At 42.7% G+C, this 23805-nt stretch overlaps 1 long non-coding RNA gene across 2 annotated transcripts in view; it reads left to right on the top strand.

Moving 5' to 3' along the window:
- Positions 1 to 23805, top strand: part of LOC141087816 (uncharacterized) — a 116441-nt gene that overhangs the window by 70931 nt on the left and 21705 nt on the right. Inside the window, exons 3-4 of one of the 2 annotated variants that reach the window (XR_012231724.1) lie at positions 655 to 738; positions 9744 to 10843. The exons of the other annotated variant lie outside the window; for it this stretch is intronic. This is a non-coding gene — a long non-coding RNA (uncharacterized lncRNA). Of the gene's footprint in view, positions 1 to 654; positions 739 to 9743; positions 10844 to 23805 lie in introns of those variants that run through there. 2 annotated transcript variants of the gene reach the window in all.

Raw genomic sequence — 23805 nt, 5'->3', positions numbered from 1 at the left:
TACTGGAGACCTAACGTGTGAAGAAGGCCTTAGGACGCTGAGCTTCTGTTTTTTCTATAATTGAATTATATTGAGGTGCTTATGTGGCGCCCCTGAGGCTCAGTCGCCACAGAGGTACTGCACCTCCTCCTGAGGTGTGGTAGCCCACCATCCAGGTAAGTTGGAGGCTCCTGACCACGCTCCAACACCTGCATCCCACACAACACGGTAGTTCAGCAAAGCCACATTGCGGCTACCTGCTTGGAGTGTAGCAGAGCACCTTTGGTGGCTCCCTGCTGGGAACACGAAAAGTGCTGGGAGGCGGGTGGAGTTAGAATACGTAAAAGAGCGGGAGGATTAGAGGTCAGTCAGTCAGTGAGTCACTCAGAGAGGAGTGAGGAGAGAAGATCCCTGGGAGAGGGATGGAGGAAGGAGGTGCTGCAGCAGATCTCAGTGACCTGGGTCTGCTGGCACGGGAAAGGAAAGAAGGACAAAGACATTGAACTGAAACCTGAGCTTCCATAAGATGGAAAGACTAGTACGGAACATAGGAGAAAAAAGGGAACAGAGGACGTGGGTTAGAAGAGAACCCTGCCTAGAAGTTCTAAGTGCAAGGCTGGGGCCCAGTCCCCGAGGTTGTATGCTATATTCAGCCATTCTTTTCCCTTTTGACAGGGTCCAGCATGGTGGAGCAGCAGCCAGTGGATTACATGCACTACCTTGCTCAGTGTTGTGTCTGCTGCTGCACAACCTATTCAGGTGAGCACTTTCACCAGAGTTTTTTTATTTTTTTTTTTTATTTGTCTGTTGTGGTCTGCACAAGGTGTGCTTTTTTTTTCTTTTCCTCACTGCAACATTTGTGTCACACCAGGTAGACTAGTCAAAAGAAGAGCCAATCAGGTAACACTGTTACCAAGGTTTTGTCCCTTGGACAATTTTGAGTGTTCCTGATAAATTATTTCAAGCTGATTTCAGAAATGACTTCAGATTTTTCCTATCATGTAAGGCTTTTGAGAAATGATACGAAACATAATATTCTGTTATAATTCTAAAAACTCATATGAACTTTTTCTGAAACAGTATATTCTGAATTTTCCACTGAAATAACATAAATAGCTGATCTACACATATGCAAGCACTTAATATGGGAATTACACGTAGACGCTGTGAATCTTTCGGCTGACCGTGTACGGAGCATACCACATCTCCTGAGCAGGGGAGGAATCAAAAGGCAATACTGACATACTTAGAGCATGGCTGAATGTATCACGACCTTCAATGCCATTCGCTGTCCCAATGACATGGAGAGAGCAGAGAGATCATGTAACAGATTGCTACTTCTGCCTTACAAATGTAACAGGATATTCAGCAAAGAACAAGAAATCAATAGAATATCATAATCTTTCTTTAGCCATAAGACCAGTGCCACACGATGAAAGTCTTCGTGTTCCAAAGCTGCCCAAAGTATGGACAATGGAGGACGACAAAGATGAACTAACAATGTCAGTGGAAAATGAAACTGCTGCATACCCAGACTTTGAGCCTTCTACATCTAATCCACATCTGTTCAGTCAAGCTGATCTGCGTGACTTGGTCAGAGATTTGAAATTGTCACAGAGGCAGGCAGAATTATTGGGTTCAAGGTTACAAGATCGGAATCTCTTATTACCAGGAACAAGAGTTTCTGTTTTTCGCAGTTGTCAAGAAGACCTTAATCAATTTACATAGTAACATAGGTATTAAGGTTGAAGGAAGACTTTAAGTCCATCTAGTTCAACCCATATCCTATCCTAACCTGCCCTAACATGTTGATCCAGAGGAAGGCAAAAAAAACCTGTGTTGCAAACAGTAAGCTTCACATAGGGGAAAAAAATTCCTTCCCGACTCCACATACGGCAATCAGACTAGCTCCCTGGATCAACGCAATATTAAGGAAACTAGTGTATATACCCTGTAATATTATGCTTTTCAAGAAAGGCATCCAGTCCCTTCTTAAATTTTAGTAGTGAATCACTCATTATAACATCATTTGGCAGAGAGTTCCATAGTCTCACGGCTTTTATAGCAAAGAATCCGCGTCTGATTATGCTCAAACCTTCTTTCCTCAAGATGTAGAGGATGCTCCCTTGTCCCTGTCACAGGTCTAAGAGTAAAAAGATCATTAGAAAGGTCTTTGTACTGTCCCCGCATATATTTATACATTGTAATAAGATCACCCCTAAGCCTTCGATTTTCCAAGCTAAATAACCCCAAGTGTAATAACCTGTCTTGGTATTGCAGACCCCCGGTTCCCTAATAACCTTGGTCGCTCTTCTCTGCACCCGCTCCAGTTCCGCTATGTCTTTTTTATACACCGGAGACCAGAACTGTACACAGTATTCTAAGTGTGGTCGCACTAGTGACTTATATAGAGGTAAAATTATGTTCTCCTCATGAGCATCTATGCCTCTTTTAATGCATCCCATTATTTTATTTGCCTTTGCAGCAGCTGCCTGACACTGGCCACTAAATATGAGTTTGTCATCCACCCATACACCCAGGTCTTTTTCAGTGACAGTTTTGCCCAGTGTTTTACAAATAAGCACATAATTATGCATCTTGTTTGTTCTACCCAAGTGCATGAACTTACATTTATCCCCATTAAAGCTCATTTGCCATTTATCAGCCCAAGCAATTTTTCAACCATGTCGACAGTTTAACCTTTTGCAACAACGTCTTGGGGTTGTTCGGTGCTCTTGGATGCAAACATGACCCGAAGGAATAAGTCTGAAGGCTGTTTTACTACACAATGGAAATATCTATCCTTCCATACCTATTGGAGATGCTGTACACATGAAAGAAACGTATGAGAATATGGAGTTACTGTTGACCCACATTAATTATAGAAATTATAACTGGAACAAATATGATCTAAAAGTTGTTGCACTTCTTCTTGGACTGCAGCTTGGACATACCAAGTATTGTTGTTTTATTTGTGAGTGGGACAGTCGTGCACAAGAAATGCACCATTTCAGAAAGGACTGGCCACTTTGGGAAAACCTGGTTACTGGACAGATGTTAAACATAATCCTCTCATTGATCCAGCAAAGATATTTCTCCCTCCTTTACATTTTAAACTTGGGCTTATGAAGAATTTTGTCAAAGCAATGAACAAAGAATCGGAAGCCTTTTCTTACTTGCGACAGAAATTTCCAAGAATAAGTGATGCAAAGATTAAAGAAGGTATTTTTATTGGCCCACAGATCAGAGATATAATGAACTAGCTGAAGAGCCCGGCGCTGCCCGGGCATAGTAACTAACTGTGGTTAGTTATAGCAAATTATAATTATCCTCCATCCCATAGTCCCGTGCCCATATACCCATCATACATATCTACGATCCCATAGGCCCATGCCCATATACCCGTCATACATATCCTCCATCCCATAGTCCATTGCCCATATACCCATCACACAGTCCCGTGCCCATATACCCGTCATACATATCCTCCATCCCATAGTCCAGTGCCCATATACCCATCACACATCCTCCATCCCATAGTCAACCATTATGACATCATAATGAGCGGCAGGGCTTGTAACCTATGATGACATCAGTGTCGCCATGGCAACCTTTATGACATCATAATGAGGGGCGGGGCCTGATACACACACACTTTTTCCCCAAAATTGTTTGGTGAATTGGAACACACGGGGTTAAAATTTCACCTCACAACATAGCTTAGGACACTCTCGGGGTCCAGACGTGTGACTGTGCCAAATTTTGTGGCTGTAGCTGCGACGGTGCGGATGCCAATCCCGGACATACATACATACACGAGCTTTATATATTAGATGACAGTAACTTTGATGGTCTTTTGCAAGGTGCTGAACAAGTGGCATGGAGAGCCTTTAAAGATGTCACCTTTAACTTCCTTTTCGTGTCTACCTCTTTCCTCATAGACTGTAAGCTTGCGAGCAGGGCCCTCATTCCTCTTGGTATCTGTTATAATCTATGTGATTATTGCTATGCTGTAATGTCTATTGTCTGTACAAATCCCCTCTGAAATGTAAAGTGCTGCAGAATATGTCGTCGCTATAGAAATAAAAATGTATTATTATTCCTTGGCAACAGCAGGGCACCGAACTTTGAGCAGCTCCTGGACAACATGCTCACAGCATATAATTTGATGAAATGCAATATGTCACTAAAAATGCATTTTCTACATTCTCACTTGGACTTTTTTCCAGCCAATCTTGGTGCCGTTAGCGATGAACACGGTGAAAGATTTCACCAAGACTTTATGCCAGTGGATAAGACATACCAGGGAAAGTGGAGTACGTCAATGCTGGCTGACTATTGCTGGAATCTTATTCGAGAAGCATCTGACATGGATTATTGTTGTGAGTTCATTTTCCCCTTCGTCACTGAGGTCTGGTGAACTCCCTATTCTGGTAAAGGAAGGTAATGAGCCTGATTATCAGGCACCTGAGCCTAATGAGGATGACTGGCTGAGTGGAGTCACGGACTGGATATAAGGCTGCCGACACCCTTCTGCCCTGCGGGTGATTTCTCTGTGGACTTCTAGGACACCAGTCTGATTCCTGCTCCTCTAAAGCTAAGTTTTCTGTTTTGCCTGTTAGCATTTTTGTTTTGTTTTTTGTTTTCCTTGCTTTTCTGTATTCTGCCATTCCCTGCTGGGGTGAGCTGAATCTCCTTTTGCCTGTAGCTCTGTCTTCAGAATATTCCTGAGTACTGACATAGCCTTTTTGAAGCCTAGCGTCTTCAGGGCCTTTTTCACTGTCAGTCTGTTGGCTCTTATTTTCATAGGATTTTTCACGGATTGCAGACAGCAGCCTTCCTGTCCTTTTCTATCTAGTTAGCTTGGGCCCCGTCTTTGCTCAGTCTATCTTTCTGTCTGTGTTAGTATTTTCATCTTGCTTCACCGTCATTATATGTTGGGGGCTGCCTATTGCTTTGGGGTTTGCTCTGGGGCAGTTTAGATTTCCCCTTTCTTTCTTTAGGCCTATTTAATTCTCCGGCTGTGATCGAGGGGTCTAGGGCATCGTAGGAACCCCCCACGGCTACTGCTAGTTGTGTTGATAGGTTCAGGGGTCTGCAATCCGATAGCTGCCAACTTCTCTGGTTTTCTGGACTTAGCTAGCATTTCTGTTTTTGCCTCCTACGGTGACTCAATCATAACAGATTATAGATGAAAGTCGTCTGCAAAACACTTTTGTACAATTGCTTTTGCTACTGACATCGATGCACATGTATGTAGTGTCTCGGACGTCATAATGTAGATTATAAACTGTTGTTTCTTAAAAACCTCAAGTGATGCAGACTTTTGGAGCACATATACGTGTTCAGCATATCAAAATCTATAAGGTACAATAACATTTTCTCAGGGGACAAGAACTTCCCTGAAATTTGTTGAGCAGTGTATAAGAGACGATACTCCCTCTCCCACTCCTCTTGTTTCAGCTCACGGTCTTGATGGACAGTTTCACGGACTAGCACCAAGAGTTTGTGAATGGTTTTTCACGATGTCATGGCTGCTCTGATTTATGTGGAATCATGCCTTTTAATTGGATAGGAACATCTTGGGTGTTCTAAACAACTGGTCAAGTGTGAAAAAATAAATTGAAAAAGCGATGTAGAGTTCTCACGTGGCCAGCAATGAGTTTGGATCTAAACCCCATTGAACTCCTATGAAGACTTCTTAAAATTGCTGTTGCGAGAAGGCACTTCAAATATAAGAGACTTGGAGCAGAGTTGTCCAAAATTCTAGTTGAGAGGTGTAAGAAGCTTGTTGATCGTTATAGGAAGTGACTGATTATTTATTATAAAGGGTTTGCAACCAAATATTAAGTTGAGGGTGCCAACAACTTTGTCCAGCCTACTTTGGGGGTTTACTGTGAAATTATATCCAATTTGTTTTTTTTGTTGTTCCAATGCACATAAAGGAAATAAATGTGTAAAACAAAACATATAATTCCAATATTTTGGAGGGATAAGTACTTCATTTTATGGAACAATTTCAAGGGTGCCAACACTTTCAGCCATGACTGTATAATAGAAACAAGTGCACCACTTCTGCATTTTTACTGCACTTCTGGTTTTACTCACCAAGTACTCAGCGTGTGCATGTGGCCTCCGAAGAAACGCCTGGTCAAAGAATCGACACAAAAGCTGGTGGTTTGAATTATTTTTCCATTACACCATTAAGACTGTGCTATTGCTGAGTAACCTTATCTTTGCTTAAATGTTTGAGCACTGTATAGTACATTAATGATGAGAAATAGCCATGACTAGCCTATATAATGTAGAGAAAGCTGAAAGTGAATTAAAATGTCCTATTTCAGCTTGTTGCAATACAGACATTTGTAGGTTTTTATTACGAGGGTACTGTTCACAGTAGTCGGCAGCTCCATATAGGTCTTTAAGGAAAAGGCTTAGCACTAGCCACTCCATCTACCAGATCCCAGGGGTTGTCTTGGCATTCACCCTTTAACCCCTGTACAGGAATCTGGACTTCTACATTGGCCCTTGGGTTGAAGCCACAGAGTAGGCAGCTGGCCAATGTAGAAAGCTAGTGGTAAGAAAAATCATGACATGATTTTAGTGCCAGGAGATCAAAGTCAGAGGCAGAATCATTAGCCAGGATAATTGTCAGAAAATGAGACAAGGTCAGAACAAGGTAAATACAGACATAACAGGAGCCAACAGAGAGTAGATAACCACAGTAGAATTCACTATAACTTGCATTGGAAACTGATATTCAGGATTTTAAATTGAGAGCCCTGTGCAAGTGTAAGGAGATAGACCGGACCGCGGGTACCTGCATGCCGGGTCCAGAACTGAAGGGGCTGCATCCTCTGTTTCCAGGGGGATGCCTGAGAGGGGCGGACCTTCCCCTGAAGCCTGGGGGAAGCCCTAGGGAGACAGAGCTTCCTGCTGACAGGAGGGGGCAGGGAGAGCCAGAAAAGGGAGCACAGCAGCAGGGGGATAAAAGGAAAAAGCGCGCAAAGGACTGAAGTCTGGCGCCGGCGGGGAACAGTGCAGAGAGACTAGTGAGCAGTGCACACGGGTCCCCCCTTCCTCACCAGAGCGTACTAGGGCAGTGCTGCACCAGAAGAGAGAGACTGGGACCGCTGTGGTGACAGTAGCTGTGTGCTCAGCAGCAAGCCAGAGAGTGCAGAACCGTGTGCCACCAAGCTAGAGAGTGCGGAACCGTGTGCCACCGAGCCAAGAGTGCAGAGCCGTGTGCCATCGAGCCAAGAGTGCGGAGCCGTGTGCCACCGAGCCAAGAGTGTGGAGCCGTGTGCCACCGAGCCAAGAGTGTGGAGCCGTGTGCCACCGAGCCAAGAGTGTGGAGCCGTGTGCCACCGAGCCAAGAGTGTGGAGCCGTGTGCCACCGAGCCAAGAGTGCGGAGCCGTGTGCCACCGAGCCAAGAGTGCGGAGCCGTGTGCCACCGAGCCAAGAGTGCGGAGCCGTGTGCCACCGAGCCAAGAGTGCGGAGCCGTGTGGAGCCAAGCCAGAGAGAGCAGAGTCATACGAAGCAGTGCAGAGTCATGCACACAGAGCAGTGCCACGCAGACAAGCTTCCACCGTCGCCCGCTGCCAACCGTGGGGACCAGGAAGAGCGGGACATGCAGTGTGTGTCCAGTGACTGCCAGAGAACTGGGTGCTGTGCCCTACGTGACCGTGAGTACCGCACACGTGCTGCACAAGAGAGACCGTTTACCAGACTGACACTTGCACCCTGACTGGGTCAGTAGATAGTTGCCCCGACATTTTTGACCAAATTTACTAGTGGAAATAGTTGAGGAGCCACGTTGGGCTCATACAGGACTGTGGCCCGTGCATTTTAATTAGCCATGTTGATATATGGACAAGGGGCAGTGGAAGGTGCCAAAGACCGACCATTGTCACCAGAAGACCGACCAACGCCTACAGCTACCTCCAGGAGGAGGCATAGCGCCCGCTATTGTCACTGCTATTGAGTATGCAGCCGAAGCTGCAGCGCAGGACTTCCTTATTCGTTTGATAATATTTGAGTCGTTATATTGTACCGTACCTTTAATATCATTTAACTCTACACCTCCCTGCGTGGAGTATTTCTCCTGTAAAAAAATCCTGTTAACCCTTACTCTGTTGCCTGCGTACTGCATCCCACATTCCTACTTGTTAGCTTACACAGGTTTGACAGGAAGGAGAAACACTAGCTAGCCAAGAATTAGTCCCCAAGCTTTCAGGCTGGGGCAGAACCACAAATCCAGGAGAAAAACACGGCTACCATATTGTCTCCCTTTGTCACCCAACAACTGAAGGAGACACAGAGGGAACATCCAAAGGCATGGATGTCACAGGTTTACATATTTTGCAGTTGATAAACCATAACTACCATTAATAAATGGTAGAAAAAGAGGCAAAAAGCATGATAATAATTTCTTCAAAATTTATTATTTCCTCAATACATAAAATAAACAAGGGAATATGCATAAAATGCCATGATAATACACAGACCAGAAACCATATCAGAAAATATGACAGGAAAGCACCATAAAGCTCATGTAATCAAAAACTTATTGTTTGATAGATAGCAAAAATTATAATAAACAGATTATGTGCAAAATTCACAATGAAAAAAGTGCTACATGCAAGGAGGTGCCAATAATTGTCTGCTGCATATAAAATGCTAGCCATCCTATTGAAAAAAGCACAGCCTTATATTAAATGCACAAAAATCCACTGTTGAGAAAATGGTGTATAACGCCACTCAGAATGAGCATTCACTTATTTCATATAAATTCCAGTCACCTATACCTCAGAAAAATAAAGTGCTTAATGCAATAAAATTAATTTTGTGTGCAAAATATGCAGGAAAAGTGCATAAAAAAAGTGCCAATAGTTGTCTGCTGCAAATAAATGCTAGCCACCGTATTGAAAAAGCACCGTCCTATATTCAGTGCACCTACCAAGTCACAACTGAGAGAAAAAAAAAGGTGATTCAGTTTCATTAGGAATGTTCATTCACTGCATGAAAAACTGCTAGCCACTTAAATCTCATTATGTTGCTGTATATAAAACTCTAGTCAGCTATGGGCATAATGATCTCCTTAACTTACATATGTTACAGGTACTGGGCTGATCTATCACAGCCACCCCAACAGCGCCGTTTCGCCTCTCAGGCTTCTTCAATCAGGGGCATGTGTGTTCTATGGAATGCACGGTTTTAAATACCCCTCTATACAGCTGACCGCAATGTCGGCGTCATAGGCTTCCTACTGCGCATGTGCCGGTACGCAGACTTCCTCCATGTAAAGTGACTTCCTGCTCATCGCGCTTGGAACGTGAGTGTAAACACTACACGTTACTATAGAGAGCAAGGCAGGAAATCACGAGGGACTAGGGAACACGTAAGAGATATCGAGAAGGCAGCAACCATTGACGACCTGGAACGGTTAAAAACTCTTCCTAGGCACTTCAAGCGACATCATAAATGTGACCCTTCAGGCTTAAAAATTAAAGCCATTGATCAGATATGTTTAGGTAGTAGGGGAGGGAACCTTGGCAAAATTCTTGCACAAAAGGAAAGCCAATGGATTTACCTACTTGGCACCATGGCCCCGCAAGGCCTTAATGAAACAATGGGTTTTAGTGCATTCTTGTAAGTGAATTGATCCAATTTTTTTATGGGTTTTATCCTGTTTATTCTTTTATTTTGTGTGTTTTGTGTGTGTTGATTTTAATTTTTTTTCTCCTTATTCGGCTAACCTAGATGATGCAGTCATTAATTATCTACATCCTTCTGGCAAGATGTCTTGAGGAGAAGAGGTCGTTCATTATTGAAGTCCATCAGAATTCATCAAGTTCTCTTCGTTTTGAGCATACCTTATATACAGTATATTTATGTGAGAGGTGGTCTATGAATTATATATATAATTAATGGGGGGGTTATTTTGGTGTCTATAAATAATCTGTACACATGGAACTATTGTTAACACTTTTTGTATGTAAAAATTAATTGATTACATGCAAAATATTAATTATGCAGTAATGTAGTTTTTATTGTGTATATATGCACTTATTAATTATGAGGAATTTTTCACATTAAGCTGTAAGGCTATATTGCAATTGCATTATGTAAGTATAGACATGCAATTGTACTGTATATATATGCATACATTATTTATGACATTTTTGATATTGTAGTATATAGTCTTTATCTTGCACGTAATCACTTTACCATTTTGTTTTGTTTTTGTTATTGTAATTATTCATATATTTAACATTATATGTGGATTTGTTGTTTTTGTATTATTGTAATTTTTCATAGGCCAATATGTATGTACAGGTTTTTCCGCTTATATATAGTGGCTGCTATAGCGACGCTGGGCTGTAGCGCATGCGCTGGTCATGACAACCTTGTGATTTCCTGCCTTGCTCTCCTTAGTAACGTGTAGTGTTTACACTCACGTTCCAAGCGCGATGAGCAGGAAGTCACTTTACATAGAGCAAGTCTGCGGACCGGCACATGCGCAGTAGGAAGCCTATGACGCCGACATTGCGGTCAGCTGTGTAGAGGGGTATTTAAAACCGTGCATTCCATAGAACACACATGCCCCTGATTGAAGAAGCCTGTGAGGCGAAATGGCGCTGTTGGGGTGGCTGTGATAGACCAGACCAGTACCTGTAACATATGTAAGTTCAGGAGATCATTATGCCCATAGATGACTGGCGTTTTATATACAGCAACATAATGAGATTTAAGTGGCTAGCAGTTTTTCATGCAGTGAACGGACATTCCTAATGAAACTGAAATCACCTTTTTTTTCTCTCAGTTGTGACTTGGTAGGTGCACTGAATATAGGACGGTGCTTTTTCAATACGGTGGCTAGCATTTATTTGCAGCAGACAACTATTGGCACTTTTTTATGCACTTTTCCTGCATATTTTGCACAAAAAAATTAATTTTATTGCATTAAGCACTTTATTTTTCTGAGGTATAGGTGACTGGAATTTATATGAAATAAGTGAATGCTCATTCTGAGTGGCGTTAGACACCATTTTCTCAACAGTGGATTTTTGTGCATTTAATAAAAGGCTGTGCTTTTTTTCAATAGGGTGGCTAGCATTTTATATGCAGCAGACAATTATTGGCACCTCCTTGCATGTAGCACTTTTTTCATTGTGAATTTTGCACATAATCTGTTTATTACATCAAGCATTTTATTATAATTTTTGCTATCTATCAAACAATAAGTTTTTGATTACATGAGCTTTATGGTGCTTTCCTGTCATATTTTCTGATATGGTTTCTGGTCTGTGTATTATCATGGCATTTTATGCATATTCCCTTGTTTATTTTATGTATTGAGGAAATAATACATTTTGAAGAAATTTTATGACCATGCTTTTTGCCTCTTTTTCTGCCATTTATTAATGGTAGTTATGGTTTATCAACTGCAAAATATGTAAACCTGTGACATCCATGCCTTTGGATGTTCCCTCTGTGTCTCCTTCAGTTGTTGGGTGACAAATTGAGACAATATGGTAGACGTGTTTTTCTCCTGGATTTGTGGTTCTGCCCCAGCCTGAAAGCTTGGGGATTAATTCTTGGCTAGCTAGTGTTTCTCCTTCCTGTCAAACCTGTGTAAGCTAACAAGCAGGAATGCGGGAAAAAATGAACATTTAGCTTTTTAGTCACAAAAATGATATTTTAGCAACAATTTTTTTTATTTTCCCAAGGGTAACAGGAGAAATTGGACCCCAAAAGTTGTTGTCCAATTTGTTCTGAGTACGCTGATACCAAATATGTGGGGGGAACCACTGTTTGGGCACATGGCAGGGCTCAGAAGGGAAGGAGCCCCGTTTGACTTTTTCAACCTAAAATTGGCTGGAATTGAGATCGGACGCCATGTCACATTTGACGAGCGTCTGATGTGCCTAAACAGTAGAAACCCCCCACAAGTGACCCCATTTTGGAAACTAGACCCCCTAAGGAACTTATCTAGATGTGTGGTGAGCACTTTGAACCCCCAAGTGTTTCACTAAAGATTATAATGCCCAGGCGTGAAAATATAAAATCCTGTTTTGTTCCCACATAAATGATCATTTAGTCCCCAATTTTTAATTTTCCCAAGAGTAACAGGAGAAATTGGACCCCAAAAGCCGTTGTCCAATTTGTCCTGAGTACTCTGGTACCCCACATGTGGGAAAAAAACTGTTTAGGCACACGTTGGAGTTCGAAAGGGAAGTAATGACGTTTTGGAAAGCAGACTTTGATGGAATGGTCTGCGGGCGTCATGTTCCGTTTGCAGAGCCCTTGATGTTCCTAAACAGTAGAAACCCCCCCAAAAGTGACCCCATTTTGGAAACTAGACCCCCTAAGGAACTTATCTAGATGTGTGGTGAGCACTTTGAACCCCCAAGTGTTTCACTAAAGATTATAATGCCCAGGCGTGAAAATATAAAATCCTGTTTTGTTCCCACATAAATGATCATTTAGTCCCCAATTTTTAATTTTCCCAAGAGTAACAGGAGAAATTGGACCCCAAAAGCCGTTGTCCAATTTGTCCTGAGTACTCTGGTACCCCACATGTGGGAAAAAAACTGTTTAGGCACACGTTGGAGTTCGAAAGGGAAGTAATGACGTTTTGGAAAGCAGACTTTGATGGAATGGTCTGCGGGCGTCATGTTCCGTTTGCAGAGCCCTTGATGTTCCTAAACAGTAGAAACCCCCCCAAAAGTGACCCCATTTTGGAAACTAGACCCCCTAAGGAACTTATCTAGATGTGTGGTGAGCACTTTGAACCCCCAAGTGTTTCACTAAAGATTATAATGCCCAGGCGTGAAAATATAAAATCATGTTTTGTTCCCACATAAATGATCATTTAGTCCCCAATTTTTAATTTTCCCAAGAGTAACAGGAGAAATTGGACCCCAAAAGCCGTTGTCCAATTTGTCCTGAGTACTCTGGTACCCCACATGTGAGACAAAACTGTTTAGGCACACGTCGGGGTTCAAGAAAAGGGAAGTAGTGTCGTTTTGGAATGCAGAGGGGATCACCACTAGCAATTTACAGTAAACTAACTTTGTTGCCCAGGAGGGTATTTGCACCATTGTGCCTGTTTTTCAGTTTTCTAATATTTTTCTATTTTTGATTATGTTATCTGTTGATCCAGTTGTTGCCTAGTTCCATTGGCAGCCTTTACACTTGAACTGTGGAGATCATGGACGCTGAGTGATCCAGAACTGTAAATGAAAATAGTTTGCACCTCTTTAGGTGCTCTCTCTTGGTTTTACATAGGAACCTTCCCTTGAACAGGGATTACCTCATAATAAGGACATTTCAAGACATGATGGCCAGACCAGTGTCTACTCTTTGCACTTATTAATAATGCTTGATATTTTTGAATAAGAAGCTAGACAGTGATAGTGTGAAGTGAAAGTATTAATGACAGATTTTAAATATAGTGAATGTTTTACAGAATTTTACAGAGTTAAAAAAAATGTGACAGATAAACAGAAGAGAAATGTGTCGCTAGCAAATGTGTTGCTCAAGTTGATAGTGAATCTGTTGCTATAGCACTTTGAATTAGGTAGCATAACTTTAAATATAGATAGGCAGTTAACTTGTTTGTAACGTTCAAGAAACAGTGCCTCCCACATTGAGAAGTTTAGTATAAGGAATGTTCGTTATGCAATATAAAATTTTTGTACCTTGCAGCCCGCGGACGTGCTGTGTTTAACAGGGGGTATGTGGTGCCCCTGAGGCTCAGTCGCCACAGAGGTACTGCATCTCCTCCTGAGGTGTGGTACCCCACCATCCAGGTAAGGTGGAGACTCCCAACCACACTCCAACACCTGCACCCCACACCACAAATTAGTGTAGCAAAGCACCTTCGGCGGCTCCCTGCTTGGAGTATAGCAAAGCACCCATTGGTGGCTCCCTGCTTGGAGCATGAAACGTGCTGGGAGGTGGGTGGAGTTAGTTTATATTACAAAGAGCGGGAAGAGGTGGGGGTTCAGTCATTCAGTCACTGGGAGTGAGTGAGGATGCAGAAGGACAGAGAGTGAGACAGAGAAGATCCCGGGAGAGGGATGAAGGAAGTTCTGCAGCAGGCCACAGTGACCTGGGTCTGCTGGCACAAGAAAGAGACATAGAAAGGAAACCTGATGGTTCCATAGAAAGAAAGGATTAGTACGGAACGTGAGGAGTAAAAAAGAACAGAAGACGTGGGTTAGAGGAGAACCCTCCCTAGAGGTTGTATGGATACTAATGATCCTGCAGCAGACACCGTAGGAGTAGAAGTTAACAATACTTTATTCCCACATCAGACTTGGGGGCCCAATAGCAACTGAATAGAGATCCGGGACTAGGAAGCAAGGAGTCCCCGAAGCAGGCTACAGCTGTCTGCTGTACAAGGAAAGTTCATAAGAGCATTGGACAGGAGGAACTCCAGTGTAACTCAGTACTACAGTTGTGGCCAAAAGTATTGACACCCCTGCAATTCTGTCAGATAATACTCAGTTTCTTCCTGAAAATGATTGCAAACACAAATTCTTTGGTATTATTATCTTCATTTAATTTGTCTTAAATGAAGAAACACAAAAAGAATTGTCCTAAAGCCAAATTGGATATAATTCCACACCAAACATAAAAAAGATGGTGGACAAAAGTATTGGCACTGTTCGAAAAATCATGTGATGCTTCTCTAATTTGTGTACTTAACAGCACCTGTAACTTACCTGTGGCACCTAACAGGTGTTGGCAATAACTAAATCACACTTGCAGCCAGTTGACATCGATTAAAGTTGACTCAACCTCTGTCCTGTGTCCTTGTGTGTACCACATTGAGCATGGAGAAAAGAAAGAAGACCAAAGAACTGTCTGAGGACTTGAGAAACTGAATTGTGAGGAAGCATGAGCAATCTCAAGGCTACAAGTCCATCTCCAAAGACCTGAATGTTCCTGTGTCTACCGTGCGCAGTGTCATCAAGAAGTTTAAAGCCCATGGCACTGTGGCTAACCTCCCTAGATGTGGACGGAAAAGAAAAATTGACAAGAGATTTCAACGCATGATTGTGCGGATGTTGAATAAAGAACCTCGACTAACATTCAAACAAGTTCAAGCTGCCCTGCAGTGACAACCCGTACTATCCGTCGGCATCTGAATGAAAAGGAACTGTATGATAGGAGACCAAGGAAGACCCCACTTCTTACCCCGAGACATAAAAAAGCCAGGCTGGAGTTTGCCAAAACTTACCTGAAAAAGCCTAAAACGTTTTGGAAGAATGATCTCTGGTCAGATGAGACAAAAGTAGAGCTTTTTGGGCAAAGGCATCAACATAGAGTTTACAGGAGAAAAAAAAGAGGCATTCAAAAAGAACATGGTCCCTACAGTCTAACATGGCGGAGGTTCCCTGATGTTTTGGGGTTGCTTTGCTGCCTCTGACACTGGACTTCTTGACCGTGTGCATGGCATTATGAAGTCTGAAGACTACCAACAAATTTTGCAGCATAATGTAGGGCCCAGTGTGATAAAGCTGGGTCTCCCTCAGAGGTCATGGGTCTTCCAGCAGGACAATGACCCAAAACACACTTCAAAAAGCACTAGAAAATGGTTTGAGAGAAAGCACTGGAGACTTCTAAGGTGGCCAGCAATGAGTCTAGACCTGAATCCCATAGAACACCTGTGGAGAGATCTAAAAATGGCAGTTTGGAGAAGGCACCCTTCAAATATCAGGGACCTGGAGCAGTTTGCCAAAGAAGAATGGTCTAAAATTCCAGCAGAGCAATGTAAGAAACTCATTGACGGTTACCGGAAGCGGTTGGTCGCAGTTATTTTGGCTAAAGGTTGTGCAACCAAGTATTGGGCTGAGGGTGCCAATACTTTTGTCTGGCCCATTTTTGGAGTTTTGTGTGAAATGATTAATGTTTTGCTTTTTGCTTCATTCTCTTTTGTGTTTTTTTCATTGAAGACAAATTAAATGAAGATAATAATACCAAAGAATTTGTGTTTGCAATCATTTTCTGGAAGAAACTGAGTATTATCTGACAGAATTGCAGGGGTGTCAATACTTTTGGCCACAACTGTAGGAGTACTTCATATATAGGTGCTATAAGAGGAGATGTTCAGAAAGGCACATGTTGGCGGAGTGTTGGAAAGGAGTATTCCATTTGGCCTGGAGGTTGACTGAGTCCCTGACCCGTAGGACATGGCAAGGAGGCAGGCACCTGTTTGCACAACAGACTGAGTAAAGCTTTGGAACTACATGCTCTGGTGTCCTCCACTTATTCCTGTGCCAACACACCCGGCACTGCTACATCTTGGTGCATGACATTGCCTCACTTACGCCTTCCCTTGGCCTCTACATCTACACTGCCCTGGGACTACAGCTCTACCTGTGGGGAGCTATAACATCTTTGCTGCACCATACCACCAGTCCCAGAGGATCTGCATGCAGCATCGGCTTAACACCTCCCTTGCCGAACACCACAGGTGGCGTCACAAACTATTCATTTAATCCACTACATTCCATCATTAAAGTTCCCTTTTACTTGGGCGCCCAGGGCCACAGACCACAGACCGGGTCACCGCTGCTGTGACCTTCCCCTCTGAGTGACCGGCCCGGTACCGAGTACCCCACGCCCTGGGAGGGCGACCCACTTACGGTTGGCGGTTTTTTCTTTCTTTTTTTCTTTCTTCTTTCTGCAGGGATTGTGATGCTACACGTTGTGGCACCACAATACCCAGCACAGGAGCTCTTGCTGCGTCCGACCTCTCTGCAGGAATCCTCAGCTAGAGTGAGGACCCCTGCAGACAGGTCAGAGGCAGGTCAGGGGCAGGTCACAGAGCGGTCACATCGCTGCTATGACCTGTCATTGGTGGGATCGAATGATTACATCGATCCACCAATCCCTGATCTGCCTGGTGACCATGGCAATTGCCTAGGATCGGAGCTCACAGCTCCGATTCTTAGGCAGGTCATGCCCAGGTCACCAGCAGGGCACAGAGTGGTCACATGTGACCGCAGCTGTGCCTTGTGGTTGGCGTGAACGCCGATCTAATTGATCGCGCCAGCCTGCTCCTGCAGGCCCTGCACCAGGCTCCAGCCTAAGATCGGTGCTAATATAGCACCGATCCGGGCCGGTACTGGCAGGGCACAGCGGCGGTATAGCGCCGCTGTGCGCTGTGATTGGCGCGATTGATTAGATCGGCGATTGCGCCCATCCGGGGGGCATTTTGCCGTACTCCGATCCTAGCCTAGGACATCATTGTTTCAGCCAAGCTGATTGGCTGAAACAATGAGAAACGCTGCGATTGGCTGTTCAGAATTGAACAGCCAATCACAGCGCTCTGGATGCCGGGGGGGGCGGGATCGCAGCCCGGGAGGCCAAAACCATCTTCTGTAAAGTGAGATGGCGTCGGAATTTTAATGCGATCACCGCGACTTTAGTCGCGGTATCGCATTAAAGGGCCCGACGTACTATCCCGTCCACGGTCATACAGACCCGGGTACCGTTGACGGGATAGTACGTCGGATGTCAGAAAGGGGTTAATAAGCATTTTCAGTGAGAATTTCAGAGTTCAAAGAAAAATTACAATTTCACTATAGGAATGATTAGCTGGAAACAATGGCTTAAAAGCCAAATGCATTGTTAAAGTACATGTTGCGAAGAGCGAAAGATATTTACCTAGACACAATCGATGATATTTTGTACATTTACATTGAGTAAGTGTCTACATAATAATGTAGAAATAAAAAAAAATAGTAAATAGAGTTCCCCACCATAAGGCTAGATTCGGATCACATTTTTGTTCTTCCTTTTGAAACATCCTGTTTCTTTTTTTATTATGCAAAAAAATGTCAAACAGGAAGTTCGAACTGGAGCATCTTGTTGCCAAAGACTAGCATGGTACAAAATAGAGTGTTTATCAGGCTTGTAACAGGACAGAAACATGAGTAACTATTCTTTTTTTGGTGATGTTAAATTACATTATCCTGATGTCACTAGGCTTCTTGAGAGATTGCTAATTTTACAAATAATGGCAATACTACACTACTGCAGTGTATTGTACAAGCAATTACGCATCACAGGAGGTTTAATAAAAGCATTTAAAATTCTAAAAGATCAAATATATTTGGTGTTGCTGCAATTTTAATGAAATATCATAAGATTTATTTTGCACTATAGAGAATGAGAAAAAAAATGTCTGGATCACTTAACACATTTCCTTCCCAAAAAATGGAATAAAAATAGGTCAGAGAGTCATATGTATTGCAAAAATGGTACAAATAAAACTTCACCTTGCACCGCTAAAAAACCCATACAATTCTAAATTCTTTTTTAAGTTGTAATGCCTAAAAAAAAAATAAAAAACTATTATACTGTAATTTTTTTAGCACCTCAATCATATTGAAAGTAACCACAAAATGAATGTCAAAAAATTCAAAATGGCTGTTTTTTTTCTCAAATCCCTTAACCCCTTCATGACCAAGCCTATTTTGACCTTAATGACCAGGCCATTTTTTGCAATTCTGACCAGTGTCCCTTTATGAGGTAATAACTCAGGAACGCTTCAATGGATCCTAGCGATTCTGAGATTGTTTTTTCGTGACATATTGGGCTTCATGTTAGTGGTAAATTTAGGTTGATAATTTTTGTGTTTATTTGTCAAAAAATCAGAAATTTGGTGAAAATTTAGAAAATTTTGCAATTTTCAAATTTTGAATTTTTATTCTGTTAAACCAGAGAGTTATGTGACACAAAATAGTTAATAAATAACATTTCCCATATGTCTACTTTACATCAGCACAATTTTGGAAACAAAATATTTTTTTGTTAGGAAGTTATAAGGGTTAAAAGTTGACCAGCGATTTCTCATTTTTACAATAAAATTTACAAAACCATTTTTTTAGGGACCACCTCACATTTGAAGTCACTTTGAGGGGTCTATATGGCAGAAAATACCCAAAAGTTACACCATTCTAAAAACTGCACCCCTCAAGCTACTCAAAACTACATTCAAAAAGATTATTAACCCTTCAGGTGTTTCACAGGAACTAAAGCAATGTGGAAAGAAAAAATGGACATTTTAATTTTTCCAACAAAAATTTTCTTTTAGCATCAATTTTTTCATTTTCACATGGGAAACAGGATAAAATGGATGCTAAAATTTGTTGGGCAATTTCTCCGGAGTACAACGATACCTCATATGTGGTCATAAACCACTGTTTGGGCGCACGGCACGGCTCAGAAGGGAAGGAGCGCCATTTGACTTTTTGAATGGAAAATATGCTGGAATATTTAGCGGTTGCCATGTCGTGTTTGGAGAGCCCCTGTGTGCATAAACATTGGAGCTCCTCCACAAGTGACCCCATGTTGGAAACTAGACCCCCCAAGGAACTTATCTAGATGCATAGTGATCACTTTGAACCCCCAGGTACTTCACAAATTGATCTGTAAAAAAAACAAAACACTTTTTTTTCACAAAAATTTTCTTTTAGCCTCAGTTTTTTCATTTTCACATGGGCAATAGGATAAAATGGATCCTAAAATTTGTTGAGCAATTTCTCCTCAGTGCACAGATACCTCATATGTGGTCATAAACCACTGTTTGGGTGCACGGCATGGCCCGGAAGGCAAGGAGCACCATTTGACTTTTTGAATGGAAAATTAGCTCCAATCGTTATCGGACACCATGTCGCATTTGGAGAGCCCCTGTGCACCTAAACATTGGAGCTCCCCCACAAGTGACCCCATTTTGGAAACTAGACCCCCTAAGGAACTTATCTAGACGTGTAGGGAGCACTTTGAACCCCCAAGTGCTTCACAAAAGTTTATAACACAGAGCAGTGAAAATAAAAAATAATTTTTTTTCCTCAAAAATGATTTTTAGCACACTATTTTTAATTTTCACAAGGCTAACAGGAGAAATTGGACCACAAATCTTGTTGTCCAGTTTGTCCTGAGTACGCTGGTACCCCATATGTGGGGGGGAACCACTGTTTGGGCACACGGCAGGGCTCAGAAGGGAAGGAGCGCCATTTGACTTTTTAAAATGCAAATTACTTCCAATCGTTAGCGGACACCATGTTGTGTTTGGAGAGCCACTGTGTGCCTAAACATTGGAGCTCCCCCACAAATGACCCCATTTTGGAAACTAGACCCCCTAAGGAACTTATCTAGATGTGTAGTGAGCACCTTGAACCCTCAAGTGCTTCACAAAAGTTTATGACGCAGAGCCGTGAAAATAAAAAAAAAATTTTTTTCCCTCAAAAAATTATTTTTTAGTGCGCAATTTTTTATTTTCACAAGGGTACCAGGATAAATTAGACCCCAAAATTTGTTGTCCAGTTTGTCCTGAGTACGCTGGTACCCCATATGTGGGGGATGACCACTGTTTGGGTACACGTCGGGGCTCGGAAGGGAAGTAGTGACATTATGAAATGCTGACTTTGATGGAATGGTCTGCGGGCATCATGTTACATTTGCAGAACCCCTGATGTACCTAAACTGTGGAACCCCCCACAAGTGACCCCATTTTGGAAACTAGACCCCCCAAGGAACTTATCTAGATGTGTGGTGAGCACCTTGAACCCCCAAGTGCTTCACAGAAGTTTATAACGCAGAGCAGTGAAAATAAAAAATATTTTTTTTCCTCAAAAAAAATGATTTTTAGCTAGCAATTTTTTTTTTCACAAGGGTAGCAGGATAAATTGGACCCCAAAAGTTGTTGTCCAGTTTGTCCTGAGTACGCTGATACCTCATATGTGGGGGATGACCACTGTTTGGGTACACGTCGGGGCTCGGAAGGGAAGTAGTGACATTATGAAATGCTGACTTTGATGGAATGGTCTGCGGGCATCATGTTACATTTGCAGAACCCCTGATGTACCTAAACTGTGGAACCCCCCCACAAGTGACCCCATTTTGGAAACTAGACCCCCTAAGGAACTTATCTAGATGTGTGGTAAGCACCTTGAACCCCCAAGTGCTTCACAGAAGTTTAGAACGCAGAGACGTGAAAATAAAAAATATTTTTTTTTCCTCAAAAAAAATGATTTTTAGCCAGCAATTTTTTTTTTCACAAGGGTAGCAGGATAAATTGGACCCCAAAAGTTGTTGTACAGTTTGTCCTGAGTACGCTGGTGCCCCATATATGGGGGGGAACTATTGTTTGGGCACACGTAAGGGCTCGGAATGGAAGTAGTGGCGTTTTGAAATGCAGACTTTGATGGAATGGTCTGCGGTCGTCATTACGTTTGCAGAGCCCCTGATGTGCCTAAACAATAGAAACCCCCCACAAGTGACCCCATTTTGGAAACTACACCTCCCTAGTAACTTATCTAGATGCCTGGTGAGCACTTTGGACCCCCAAGTGCTTCACAGAAGTTTATAACGCAGAGACGTGAAAATTATAAAAAAAAATTTTTCCACAAAAATATATTTTTAGCCCCCAATTTTTTATTTTCCCAAGGGTACCAGGAGAAATTAGACCCCCAAAGTTGTTGTGCAATTTTTCCTGAGTACGCTGATACCCCATATGTTGGGGTAAACCACTGTTTGGGCACACGTCGGGGCTTGGAAGGGAGGAAGCACCGTTTAACTTTTTGAACGCAAAATTGGCTGGAATCAATGGTTGCACGATGTCGCGTTTGGTGACCCCCTGATGTGCCTAAACAGTGGAAACCCCTCAATTCTAACTCCAGCCCTAACCCCAACACACCCCTAACCACAGCCCTAACCCCAACACATCCCTAACCCTAATTCCAACCCTAACCATAACCCTAACCCCAACAGACCCCGAACCCTAATCCCAACCCTAACCATAACCCTAACCACAAGCCTAACCCTAATTCCAACCCTAACCCTAATTCCAACCCTAACCCTAATTCCAACCCTAACCCTAATTCCAACCCTAACCCTAATTCCAACCCTAACCCTCTTTCCAACCCTAACCCTCTTTCCAACCCTAACCCTCTTTCCAACCCTAACCCTCTTTCCAACCCTAACCCTCTTTCCAATCCTAACCCTAACCCTCTTTTCAACCCTAACCCTAACCCTCTTTTCAACCCTAACCCTAACCCTCTTTTCAACCCTAACCCTAACCCTCTTTTTAACCCTAACCCTAACCCTCTTTTCAACCCTAACCCTAACCCTAACCCTCTTTTCAACCCTAACCCTAACCCTAATGGAAAAAAAAAAAAAAAAAAAAATATTATCTTTATTTTATTAGTTCTGCCTACCTATGGGGGTGATAATCGGGGGGTTTATTTACTTTTTCTTTCATTTTGATCACTGTGAGAGTGATCAAAATGAAAGAATGGCATCTGCAGCCGGCAGATTCGGGCGGGCGCACTGCGCATGCGCCCGCCATTTTCAAAGATGGCAGCGCCCATCATCCGGACCCGAGGGACACCGGGAGGGACGGGGGGACACCGGAGGTACCGGGGGGGGGGGAGGGGGGGATCGGAGGCTGGCGGGGAGCAGAGGGAATGGGAGGGGGGCAGATGATGACAGCGGCGGCAGATCGCCGCTGTCATTCAGTTGCGGGGGGGCGATCGCCGGTGGGGGGGGGTGGAATCGGTGTCTCCAGCCATGTCCGATGCTACAGCAGCATCGGACATGGCTGGATTGTAATATTTCATCAATTTTCATTGATGAAATATTACTATCGCTCTGATTGGCTGTTTCACTTTTAACAGCCAATCAGAGCGATCGTAGCCACGTGGGGGCGAAGGCACGCCCCCTGTGGTGAATTACAAAGCCCCCTGTATCTGCGGGTCGGGTGACCTTTCAGTGACCCCGGTCACCCGACCCGCAGGGGGGCTTTGAAGTCATGACGCCACATAGGCGTCACTGGTCAGATTTGAACCAGATTTCATGACGCCTATGTGGCGTCATTGGTCGTGAAGGGGTTAACTTAGAATTTTTCCAATTTATCAAACATTTTATGGTAAATGGAACGGTGTCATTCAAAACTACAACTCGTTAAACAAAAAACAAAGCTCTTGTAATAAGGCTGTGTCGAAAACAAAGTTCTCCTAGATGATTCACAACATTCCTTCTAAGTTCCTTCAAAAACTGTGTATATAGAAGAATTGATGCTGTTTTGCAGGCAAAGTGAAGTCACACTAAATATTACTTTGATTCACATTAGTTATTTGTTCTCTTTGAAGTTTGTTAATTGCTAAAAATAAACTATTAGCACTTCTATTTTTTAAAACATTCTTAATTTGCAGCATTTTTTTTTTACACCTGCCTAAAACTTTTGCATGGTACTGTAAGAATTATTATTGATGTATAACATAAGGTTTTCTAAGCATCCCAGTATTTTATTAGAGATTTCGGTTGCTACATAAACAGGCATTTGTTTCTGCCTACAAAGCTATCAGTGCATGAGACAAACAGAACAGCAGACACATCTTGATTACAGTGCATGCAGTTGGGAAAATTAGATTCATATCCCAGGATAATTTCTAGTTGGTTTGTTTACAGTCTTGTTATTCAAAGACTATTAACATTGCTATTTGAGAAGGACTATCTGGAAATTTCTCCAAAGAGTAGACATCCATATGTGATTCTCCAGTCCCTCTGTCTCCGGTCTATGAATGACAGGTTACTGCTGAGATTTCAAACAGTGGAGACAGTTCATTCACAGACCAGAAGCAGGTGGAGGGGTTCGGGAATGACAGGCAGGAGAAGAGCTAGTGTACAATCCAGCTCCTGTGCACCGAAATCTAATTTGCAGAAAATTTAAAATGTTGATTAAAGAACAAAGTGGGTTTCTTCAAAGGGATCAATGTAATCAGCAGAAGAAATGAGTGAA

The sequence above is a fragment of the Dendrobates tinctorius genome, unplaced genomic scaffold, assembly GCF_039654945.1.
Source record: "Dendrobates tinctorius isolate UK_male_01 unplaced genomic scaffold, ASM3965494v1 ptg000035l, whole genome shotgun sequence".
In the NCBI taxonomy this organism is placed as follows: domain Eukaryota; kingdom Metazoa; phylum Chordata; class Amphibia; order Anura; family Dendrobatidae; genus Dendrobates; species Dendrobates tinctorius.
Note: the sequence above shows the minus strand (reverse complement) of the source record. Positions and strands in the feature narration are given on the sequence as shown.